At 40.4% G+C, this 10,327-nt stretch overlaps 1 long non-coding RNA gene across 1 annotated transcript in view; it reads left to right on the forward strand.

The window, feature by feature from the left end:
• Positions 1 to 8,315, forward strand: part of LOC138822447 (uncharacterized) — a 78,460-nt gene extending 70,145 nt beyond the window's left edge. The window contains exon 3 of the long non-coding RNA XR_011370463.1: positions 8,182 to 8,315. This is a non-coding gene — a long non-coding RNA (uncharacterized lncRNA). The remainder of the gene's footprint in view (positions 1 to 8,181) is intronic.
• Positions 8,316 to 10,327: the final 2,012 nt, after the last annotated feature.

Below are 10,327 nucleotides of genomic sequence, written 5' to 3' on the forward strand. Positions count from 1 at the left end.
AGCATTTTTCTTTTTGCTTATGTGGTGCTGTGGAATCAAACCCAGGGCCTCAGGCATGCAAGGCAAGCGCTCTACCACTGAGCCACCTTCCCAGCCCCAAATGACTTGTTTTAATGCTGAATCATAACCTAATCTTTTGGAGGCATTTTGAAGACAGTAAACTCAATGGGCCTAGAACCAATAATCTGCTTAGTGAACTGAAGTGGTGATGGTGTGTCTTCCTCTTAGCCTGCAGGAGACCTCAACAAGCATATCACAACCGCTACACCCTGCCTACCCACAGCTGTGAGAAGAATTCTGATTGAAAAGCTGTTAAAGCATGTCGTGTAAAGTGCAGGTTTATTTATACATTTATTTTTGGAAAAAATCTTAAGGTCATAATTTATAATCAAAGAGGGCAATATCCCTTTTTTAAAATAAAAAAGTATTAACTGAGCCAAGACCATAGTATACATTTCAGGTGGAAACTGGAAAATAGCCGGAAATGCAAGTGAAGGGAAATGTAGAGATAGCCACTATTACAGTTTAACATATCTCCTTCCACTACTATTAATGCACACATATGTACAAACTCATCAAGGAACATATATGTACACATTTCAGTTTCTTTGAACATCTTATTAATTAAAGTCATATCCTCAAACATTCAACAATTTTTCAAAAAGGCTGATTTTTGCTGATTGCTTAAAACTCTACCAAATGGATCCCTACAATTAATGCTGACATTATTGCTATTCTTGGTCTTTTTAGTTATTTCGGTTCTTGTTTGTAAGAAAATGTTGCTATGAGTAACTATGTAGTTAGACACATACATATATTTATGCTTTTCCAAATAATAAACTAGTTGGGTTAGAATTACTAGGCTAGAGGAATAGGACCAATTTTAAATTACCATGCAGAAAGGTTGTGGTTATTTACCACGACAGGAGATTAAGAGGTGGTTCATTGTGCTACCTGCCTGCTGAGATCCTAACAACCACCGGAAAATCCCACCGATGTCTCCATCTACCAGAAACAAATTGTGTATTTAACTTAATGATATGTTGTTTAGTATTTATTCCTTTCATACCTAAAAGGCTAACACTTTAATTTTATATTTATTGGCCACTTTCAATTGTTCTTTTGGTAACTACCCTTTGTCTTCTTTCCACAATTTGTGTGTGTGTGTGTGTCTGTGTGTGTGTATGTGTTTGAGAGGGGGGGAGAAGGAGATATCCCTTCTTTTCCTATAGATTTAATGCTTTCAAATGATAGAGATACAAAAGCATTGCTCTGTTTGCTATAGATTTTTTTCCTGGCCATAATTTTCCTTGTTATTTTTCAAGATGTTTTGTTTATGATAGCTAAGGAAATATATTTTTAGGACAAGAGTCAATTCCTGAAGCCATGGAAAGATCTCACTGCCCACCAGTAGCACGGAACTTTTGGAACAATAAACAGGAGATTCACATCAGAATTATCTGTAGGATATTTTTTCAGTGAGGTTCAATTCTCAGCTTAGAACAACAACTAAAACTGAATGTTCATTTCTTTCTAAACAGTAAAGCTATTCTTTTAAATGCAAAGTTTCTGAAGGATTACAAAAATCACCTTACATTTCTAGTCCCTCCCTCAGCAGTAGTTCCTGTGTGGTCAGGACATTCTTGTGGGAGGTAAATCACTGTTAAAGAAGAGCCCAAAGGATGTATTGGATGAATGGGGTCTTCCCATAAATTGGCAAAAACTGGCTACAAATAAACCCCATTAGGCCAAAATATGAACCTTGATCTGTACACCAATGAGCAAAGGAAGCAAATGTGTTTTAAAACTGGGACTGTAGAATTTAGATTTCAAACGCGACTGAGTTTCTAGATTAGCCCTGCCGTTCTTCCATTCACCCAGGAATAGAAGTTCAGAAGTGTACCTCTGTTTTACTGATGTCCTAAAGCTTCCTTCCCTGTGCAACTGGGCTGCTATCAAGTGATGAGGTGCCCCTCAGCCTGTGTCTCCTTTGCCCAGGTTACCACGTATTTCACTGGGCAAAGTTGTCATGTTTGTCTGTGCCACACCTGACCTGATAACTCATCTTTCTGTGAAAAGAAAATAATAGCAAGCATAACATCCCACTGAACTTGTACTAATACTGCCAGAAATGCCCTCCACAGTTGCTTCTGTTTATGTACAAACACACACACACATCACTGTTTTTCAACTTTCCATTTGAAATCATGTCATCATTATTTTTCCAAACTATAAGTTCTAGTACCCAGAGAAAATGGATTCCACTATTCCACCATACATAGAAACCTAGGATATTTTCTATCTTCCAATGTAGCATTTGTGGCTTGGATTTCCCTCCACTTACTTTCTTAGGGAAAATTCCTAGAAGGAAGGAGGGTAGTAGAGGGAAGGAGAGGAGAGTAGAAAGGGAAAAGAGGGGAGAAGAGGGGAAAGAGAAGAGAGAGAATGGGAGAAAAGTGAGAGGAGGAGAGGCTAGTTTGTCTTTGCCTTCAGTTCTCCATGCTTGGGAAGGGGAAGGGAAAAAACAAAATGCTTAAATAGAGATACAGGTTGACCCATTGTAACAATAAGATATATAAGACACTATGTGGAAAAACAAACTTTACAATTTAGGCAGGTAGTGGGGGAGGGGGAGGGGGGAGTGTAGTTGTGGAGGTGGGAGGGAAGGGAGGTTAGGGGAAAAACAAAGGAGGAGGTAACAATGCATGACAGGAAATGTACTCATTATCTTGCCCATGTAATTGTAACCCCTCTGTACAGTATTTTTACAATAAAATATTTTAAAAATAAAATATATATTTCAGATGAGAATAACTACTTAATCGACGTGTTTTTCTGTCTCTCTCTCTGGTTGGGTGGCATCAAAATCACATTGGAAGCTGCATAAAATGTTGATTCAGGGTGCGTTTCTGGGGGTTACAATTCAAGAGAGCTTGTGTTTGTGTGGTGGGGGGAGGTGTTCATTGTACCTTAGAAATGCTATCCCAGCACCAGCATTTTTTTTCTAACAAATTTTTTTCTAACAAATTATTTTTTTTCTAACAAATTATTTTTTTCTAACAATTTAATTTTTTTCTAACAAATTATTATTTTTTTAGCATTTTTTATTGTGAAAATACTGTACAGAGTGGTTACAATTACATGGGCAAGATAATGAGTGCATTTCTTATCAAGCATTGTAGCCTCCTCCTTTGTTTCCCCTTCCCATCCCATCCTCCCCCCCAACCCTCCTCCCCCCCACCAAAGTTGTAAAGTTCGTTTTCGACATAACGACTTGCACGTCTCATTGTTGCAATGGCTCCACCTGTATCCCTAGTTAAACGGTTTGTTTTTTCATTTGACACGCAGTTTCACTGCAGAAGCCCCAGCCAGCTTCATTCTTTCTCTAAGACTTTCTCAGGCGACGCCAGGGTGCCAAGGTATCGCGTTTCCTCATGCATGCACGCATCCAACCCATTTTTATTATTTTGCTATATCTGAAGAGTAAGTAGAATATCTTGGAGCTCTGAGGTCATAATCAACCAAATGTGAATTCTGATTCTAAAACCATCTCCCTAAATAACATCAGAAACTCATCTAACTTCCACGCACTCTGACTCTTACCTAAAGCACTAGAGAGTTCTTGAATGAGAAGTTCTACATGTTATGTACCTAACCAAGAAAATGTGCTAGTAAAGTGCAAGAAAAACACAATACAGATCATCTGATTGTTTTCTGTGTTATCATACCACAGGTGTTGACACTAAAAGTGAGCTGTGTTTTAAGTGCACTATGTGAAAGAGCCTTGAGAAAGAGTAGCTCGGGCTGTGATATGGTCTGTTCTCTTGAGTGACTTCCAGGAAGTTTTTAAGGGACAGGTAATGACATTCATCAAAAGGCAGTGTGATTTCATCCTGGGTTACAACAGCAGCCCTGGCCCCAGGGAGTGGAGGATTTGTAATCAATCACAGCATCTAGAATTTCCAGAGAAACAAGCATATCTAACATAATTTAGTCCCCACCCCCACCCCATCCAGATGTTGCATGTTTTAGAGATCTACTTCTAAATCCTTCAAGCAGTATACCCTGATACTGAATACATCTTGTAGAGCTGGAAGAGACCACAGAGACCACCTAATTATCAGTTTGCTCATTAACTTATGAATACAGTACATATAACTCGAGCTAATGATGATTTAGCATCTACCCTGAGCCAGGTGTTATGCTGATCACTTCCTGTTTGTAATCTGCAGTCCTTCAGTATCATACATTTGAAGAACTACTACTCAGAGAGTTGAGGGAACTGAGGCTCTTTGGGCGTCACTTAAACGGGAAAGAGCTGTTGGTAGAAGCTAGGAAAGGCTGAGTACAAAACTCAGAAGTGCTCTTACTTCAGTGAGTGGTCAAAATGCTATATAGTAGCACGACCTGTCTGTGCACACCCCCTTAGTGTAGAAAGGGGGTCAAGTACCCCTGTGATTAGGAGGGATGTGAGGCTGCTCAGAGGAGTTCCCCAGTCTAGATCTATCACCTAAGAACTGTGAGACTGGGGCCAGTACTCTACTTCCATGTTTCACGTGATCTAGATAGAGTCTACTCTGCTCCATGGATGGAAGGAAAGGGTTATGAAGAGACTAGGGACAAGGGAGTGGAATTATTCCTGTATCTGTAAGACCTTGCTTGGACCTCATCCTGCTCAGAGTAAAGATGGCCTTGCAGCCATTTATCTTTGCTCTTGTTCTATGTAGCACATCACCTAGTGTGAGCAATGAATTTCTTTTCCTTCTGGAATTCCCCTCTCTAAATGGTTAGGCGCAGGTCCTTTCTTGAATGTATGATAGATCTGGCAGATCATCTTCTGGCCCTTTCTGCTTATTAGCATCACTGAGTCTCTACATTCAGCCTCTGGCTCTATACTTTCTTCTGCAAGTGTCTTCTATGACCTTGCTCTTCCTAAGTCCTTATACATCTTCCTTTGGTCCCACTGACTTTCTTAAAGGGGAGGATTGGGGGAGACCTGCATTCTTCAATGCTGCCTTGTGGGTACAAGATGAAGACTGGAGGCCAGTAGGCAGCAGGAAACCTGCTCTCCTCTCAGACAACCTTGGACTCTAAGCCCAGGTGACCAAGCCAGACTTGAAGAAGGCCCAGAGAATATGGCAGGAGCCCGGATAGCAGAGAGGTACATCAGCGACACAATGCTTGACCTGGTGACTCTTGGAGGCTCCCAGAGCCCATCTTCTGAACGTATTGAGGCCATATAGGAGCTACATCCATCTGTCCTCCTCTGTGCAGTGCCTTGCAATTCTTACTAGGTGGTAAGGAGGCCTTCTGTGTAGTGCACTCACCCTGAAAAACATGACCAAGGAAAGAGAGGTCAGGGTTCAAGTTCAATGTGGGAGGTGGCTGTCTATGGGAGAGTTTTCTAAGCAGGGAGTTAGCAACTATTTTAAAGGGACATGCAGTGCTTTTGGAAATCAGTCCTCATTTTCCCGTGCTTGTTTACATTGGCACCTACCTCCCTGCCCCCCTGTGAAATCCACTGTCTTCGGTTACTACCCTTACTTCTGTCACCTCCCAAGCCTTGTCTCAGCCCCGAGGGCTCAGCAAAGAGACAAGTCTGTCTCACCTAGACCTCTGCAAGCCAAACAGCCGGCTCCTGTCTCCACGTTTAACGAGGAAAGGCTCAAGTCAGGAAGGCTGGGGCCGAGGTTTTATGGAGGCTCTGGGCCAAATGGCTTCACCAGGAATTCAACTAGCCCTGGCCTCTCTCCCCTGGGAGCTGCAAAACACAAACAGCTCTGGTAAAACTGGATAGTAATTTCCCAAGCAGGAGACTGGGAGCTTTTAACAAGCTGCACTGAGTCTGTGTGAGCCTCTGCTGGTCCTCCGGTCTGGCTAATTAGATTGTCGGTTGTAAGGAGTCCTTTGATGGCCCAGAGTCAGCAAAAGGGCGGAGGCTCGGAGGGCTGGCACCGCTGGATGGAGCTGAATAAGCCCTGCCACAATATTTCAGCAGTTCTAGAAGGTTCTCTCCTACTCCACCCTCGTTCCCTTCTGCCTACTTCCGAGTCATTGCCTCAAATTTTACTCATGACAGGATCTTGAATTTTTCAGTGACAGATGGACCAGCCAAACACAGCATTAAATATCCCGAAGGACGATAGAATAACTCCACCATGCCGTTCATTCATTCATTCTTCCCTCCTTTCTTCTTTTCCAGTGACCATGTTAAATTCTAGGCTAGATTTGGGGATATAAAGATGACCTTGCTATACAGTGTCATCTTTCCAGTAGAACACATCTCCTGTCTATATTTACTCAGGCTCTCAATACTGTTTTATTACTGTTTAGGATTTCCTGCCTTTCGTTTAAATGAGTACATCTCTACTCTCTGTTATGAAAGTCCTGTTGGAAGAGAATTCTTTTCTTTCCTTTTAGTGTCAGTCTTGGTTAGATGATGTGATGTGGTTAATCCATTAGGAGAGAAAATAATGTTTGTGTGGGAGCAAAATGTTTAAGAGCCATTGCATGGTCCTTCCCCCACTCCTCTGTTTGCCATGGGAATGTCATATTCCAGACAAGGACTTTTCTTCAAAACAAAGAAGATACTAGGAACTGAGGACAGCTATGGTGTCCAGCACACACTAACAGAAGTTGGAGTAAAATGTAAGTGAAGAGCAAACCTTTGTTGTTGCTAGACAGAATATAAACAAGGAAGCTGACCAGTGCATCTACATCATATAATCCACACAGACTGGGAATCCAGTGGTGTATATCATACAAGTAATGGTTACTCTTCTTGTCATAAATGTTTATTCTATCAAGTTTTCCCTTGTCTTACCCTTCCCTTTTCCATAGGGATGATGTCTGCTTAGCTGTCATTTCTTACTTGAGATATCGGTTCACCAGATGTCTTTCTCCAAGGGCTGGGCCTTTGTGATGCCCCTGATGTTCAATTCACAGCTTCCATAATGGTGATAGAAGAAGTCACCTCTGCCCAAGACTCCTCAGCTGTACTTTAGAGCCCAGGAATCCTGTCCTATTCTGTTCATTGTTCTCTAAACTATCTGGGAAGGAACTGATGTGGAAGGGCACCCTTACTACATGAGGGATGCCCATGTCACAGTGATGCCCATGACTGTCTGTGGACTCTTTGTCCTGGTAGATCTAGTTTGCTCAGATACCTGCTTACCTCAGGGACCCTGCTATGTGTGGGTACCGGAAGATGGGCTGTGCCTAACAGGATAAAAAGACCAGGAACAGTGCTTTAAATGCAAAGGCTGAGTGCTTCCTGTGGAAGAATACATCTGAGTCCTGAGCAGGTCTGGCTAACAACTGCACAGGTGCTGCCACATCTCTACCAGAGCAAAGCTGGTCTCTGAAGTTCTGTGTGCTCATGGCATGATGAAAAAGAACAAAGGGCTAACTGAAAAACATGTGCTTGCAGCCCTAGAACTCCTCAGTCAGACAGACAGAGAGACAGAGAGACAGTCAGACAGACAGACAGACAGACAGACAGACAGACAGACAGACACACACACACACACACACACACACACACACACACACACACACCTGACTGGAGGAAGATGAAACACTAACTTTATCAAACTAAAACTAGAAAAGGTTGAAAAAGTGCTGTGCCCAGCATAATATACATACTCAGCAAGTATCATTTGATATTTTGAATTGGATTATATCCCATGTAATAATAAAGGCAGCCAAATGATCCTGTTTCTTGAAATCAAGGTTAAGTATCTTGAAAGTTATTCTTAATATCTGTATGTACAATTTCTCTGGTTGCTGTTCTAGAGGATGAAGAAATAGACTTAAAAAGACAATGGTGAATGGTTTCACTGCCTCTGTATTGGGTAAGAGAGGCAATCTTCAAAACAAATGCATCCAAACATCCATAAAATTGCTGTCATAGATTTTTTTCTGAAGGGAATGATTGAAATACAAAGGGGGAATGCTTAGTTCTCACTTCACTTCCCAGAAATGCCAGGGAAGAAATAACAAATAGTATGAATTTGAGGAGATTAGCTAATGTTGTGTGAATGTTGAGAACACACACACACACACACACACACACACACACACACACACACACACACACACACACACACATCCCGAGGACTGATTTATACATTATATGCAACATATGATTAAATATAATTAATCCATGTCTTCTAATTTCAGTCTTTTCTTCAATGAACTTCTCCCGGACTCAAACATCAGAAAAGCAGGACAGCATCACTTTAGTCTCATAGAATGAAATTCCCATGTCTCTTCTGGCCTGATGAATCAAATGAGAGACCATTGTAGTTTACCAGAAAGAGAATAAACTCCCTGAATGAAATACTTGGTCTGTTCTTTCCTGTTGTGTTTCACTGGGAAAATATCTGAGGCCCACATTCTTCATGAGACATAATGCAGTGTTAGTATAATATGTAATATTAAAAAAATAAAGTGCAAGTCATGTAATAGGCAGTTACTAGGGTGGCATGAATCACCTAGATTTATTTTTATGTTAGGAAGCTTGGAAAAAGTATCAAAAGACTGTGAGTAGTCCTAGGAATCACACTTACAAATCATTTGAAAATTATGAAAATCTGCTATTTTAAAGCACTTTTAAAGTAGTTTTGTCTAAGCTCTGACATTAAAAATGAAACTTTTAATGTCAAACGCAGACCATTTCCGAATGTCATCTTGTTTTTGTCCTTGCCACTTCTTTCTTCAATGTAGAAAAAGAATGGATTTAAATTTACATTTGGAGATGAAAAGTCCTCTTTTGTACTATCTACCTTCAAATAATATATTTTGTGGACAGAAAAAAATGGTGTAAAATATCTCTATGTTGGTAGCAGATTAAAATTCCAGAATCCAAGCATGACATTATCATTCTTCTGCTCACAAGGGTAAAGTCAAAATCAGTTAATGTTATAAGCCTTCACACCATGCCTGTTATTTGTTGTCCTTTGCATCCTTTACTTGGATCATGTCAAATACTCCTCTTAGATCCTGCCGTATCCCTTCACGCTTTCCTGTATCTACACATTATTGTGTGTGCTTCAGGTGTAATTTGGGTCCAAGTCCCCAGGTTTTCTATGAGTTTATAGACAGGTAGCTTGTTCAGTTGGGTATGAAATTTTGTATTTTTTTGTTATCTTATATACAGTTACATAAAAAAGCTAATGAATACATTTGTTTTGAACCATATTACCCTTCCTTGATTTTCTCCTACCTTTCCCACCCACTCTCCTCTCTCACACCAAGTTGTAAAGTTCATTTCCAACATAGTGTCCAGTGAGTGTTACTGTTGAATTGGCTCATCTTTTGTCCCTCCTTCTTTTTTCATCAGAACCAACTGAATTAAACCATTTCCTTTTATTTGGATTTTACTAAACATAGCACAGTGATAGTATTAGCAGTCATTGGCAATTTCCTCAGGAATAGAGACCATAGATTTTTTTTCTGCAATCATATTACAATTGTAGCTGTTATGAAACTTTGTTTATATTGAGGTCTCTGCTAGAATGGTGCAGATAATACTCAGAGGTACAGAATTTTCCCAGCATGCTTGAGGACTTGGATTCCATATCTGTGCCACCAACAAAACAAAACAAAGATAAAATAAAGAAAAATAAAAAAGAAAATCTATAGATGGCACTGAAAATAGACAATATATTAAAATAAAAATACTTGAAAATTGAACCATAACCTTTTAAAATAGTATCATTTCCTTTGTGAGTTTCTGCATTTGGTTTTATTCACTAAAATATTATCTCATATATATATATTATTTATTTTATTTTAAAATTTTTTAATTTTGCCGGTCAGAGGGCTTTAACCCTGGGCCTGGGTGCTATTCCTTGACTCCTTGTACTCAAGGCTGGTGCTCTACCACTTGAGCCACAGTGCCACTTCCAGCTTTTTCTGTGATTAATTGGACATTTGAGTCTCACAGACTTTCCTGCCCAGGCTAGCATCAAACCGTGATCCTCAAATTTCAGCCTGCTGAGTAAGTAGGATTATAGGTATGCACCACGGGTGCCAGGATCATATCATATATATCAATGCTTAAAATACCATTCCCCTGAAAGGGTTTTAGAAAGTCTGCTACACTGTTCAAGAACGCTGTGTTTTGACGTATTCCACAGCAGGTATCAGTTACTGGCGAAGATTTACAGGAATAGTTAGTAGGAAAACACCTCTGTTCATAACTCAATATCAGCATTGACATAAGCTCTATGAATTTCTCAGAAATGCTACCACTTCTCACGTCCTCTGTGCATCCCTCAAGTTCACCTACTTCCTGCTCTGTGGGAAGCCCTGTGCCTCAACG

The sequence above is a fragment of the Dipodomys merriami genome, unplaced genomic scaffold, assembly GCF_024711535.1.
Source record: "Dipodomys merriami isolate MVZ:Mamm:240054 unplaced genomic scaffold, mDipMer1.0.p SCAF_110, whole genome shotgun sequence".
Taxonomy (NCBI): domain Eukaryota; kingdom Metazoa; phylum Chordata; class Mammalia; order Rodentia; family Heteromyidae; genus Dipodomys; species Dipodomys merriami.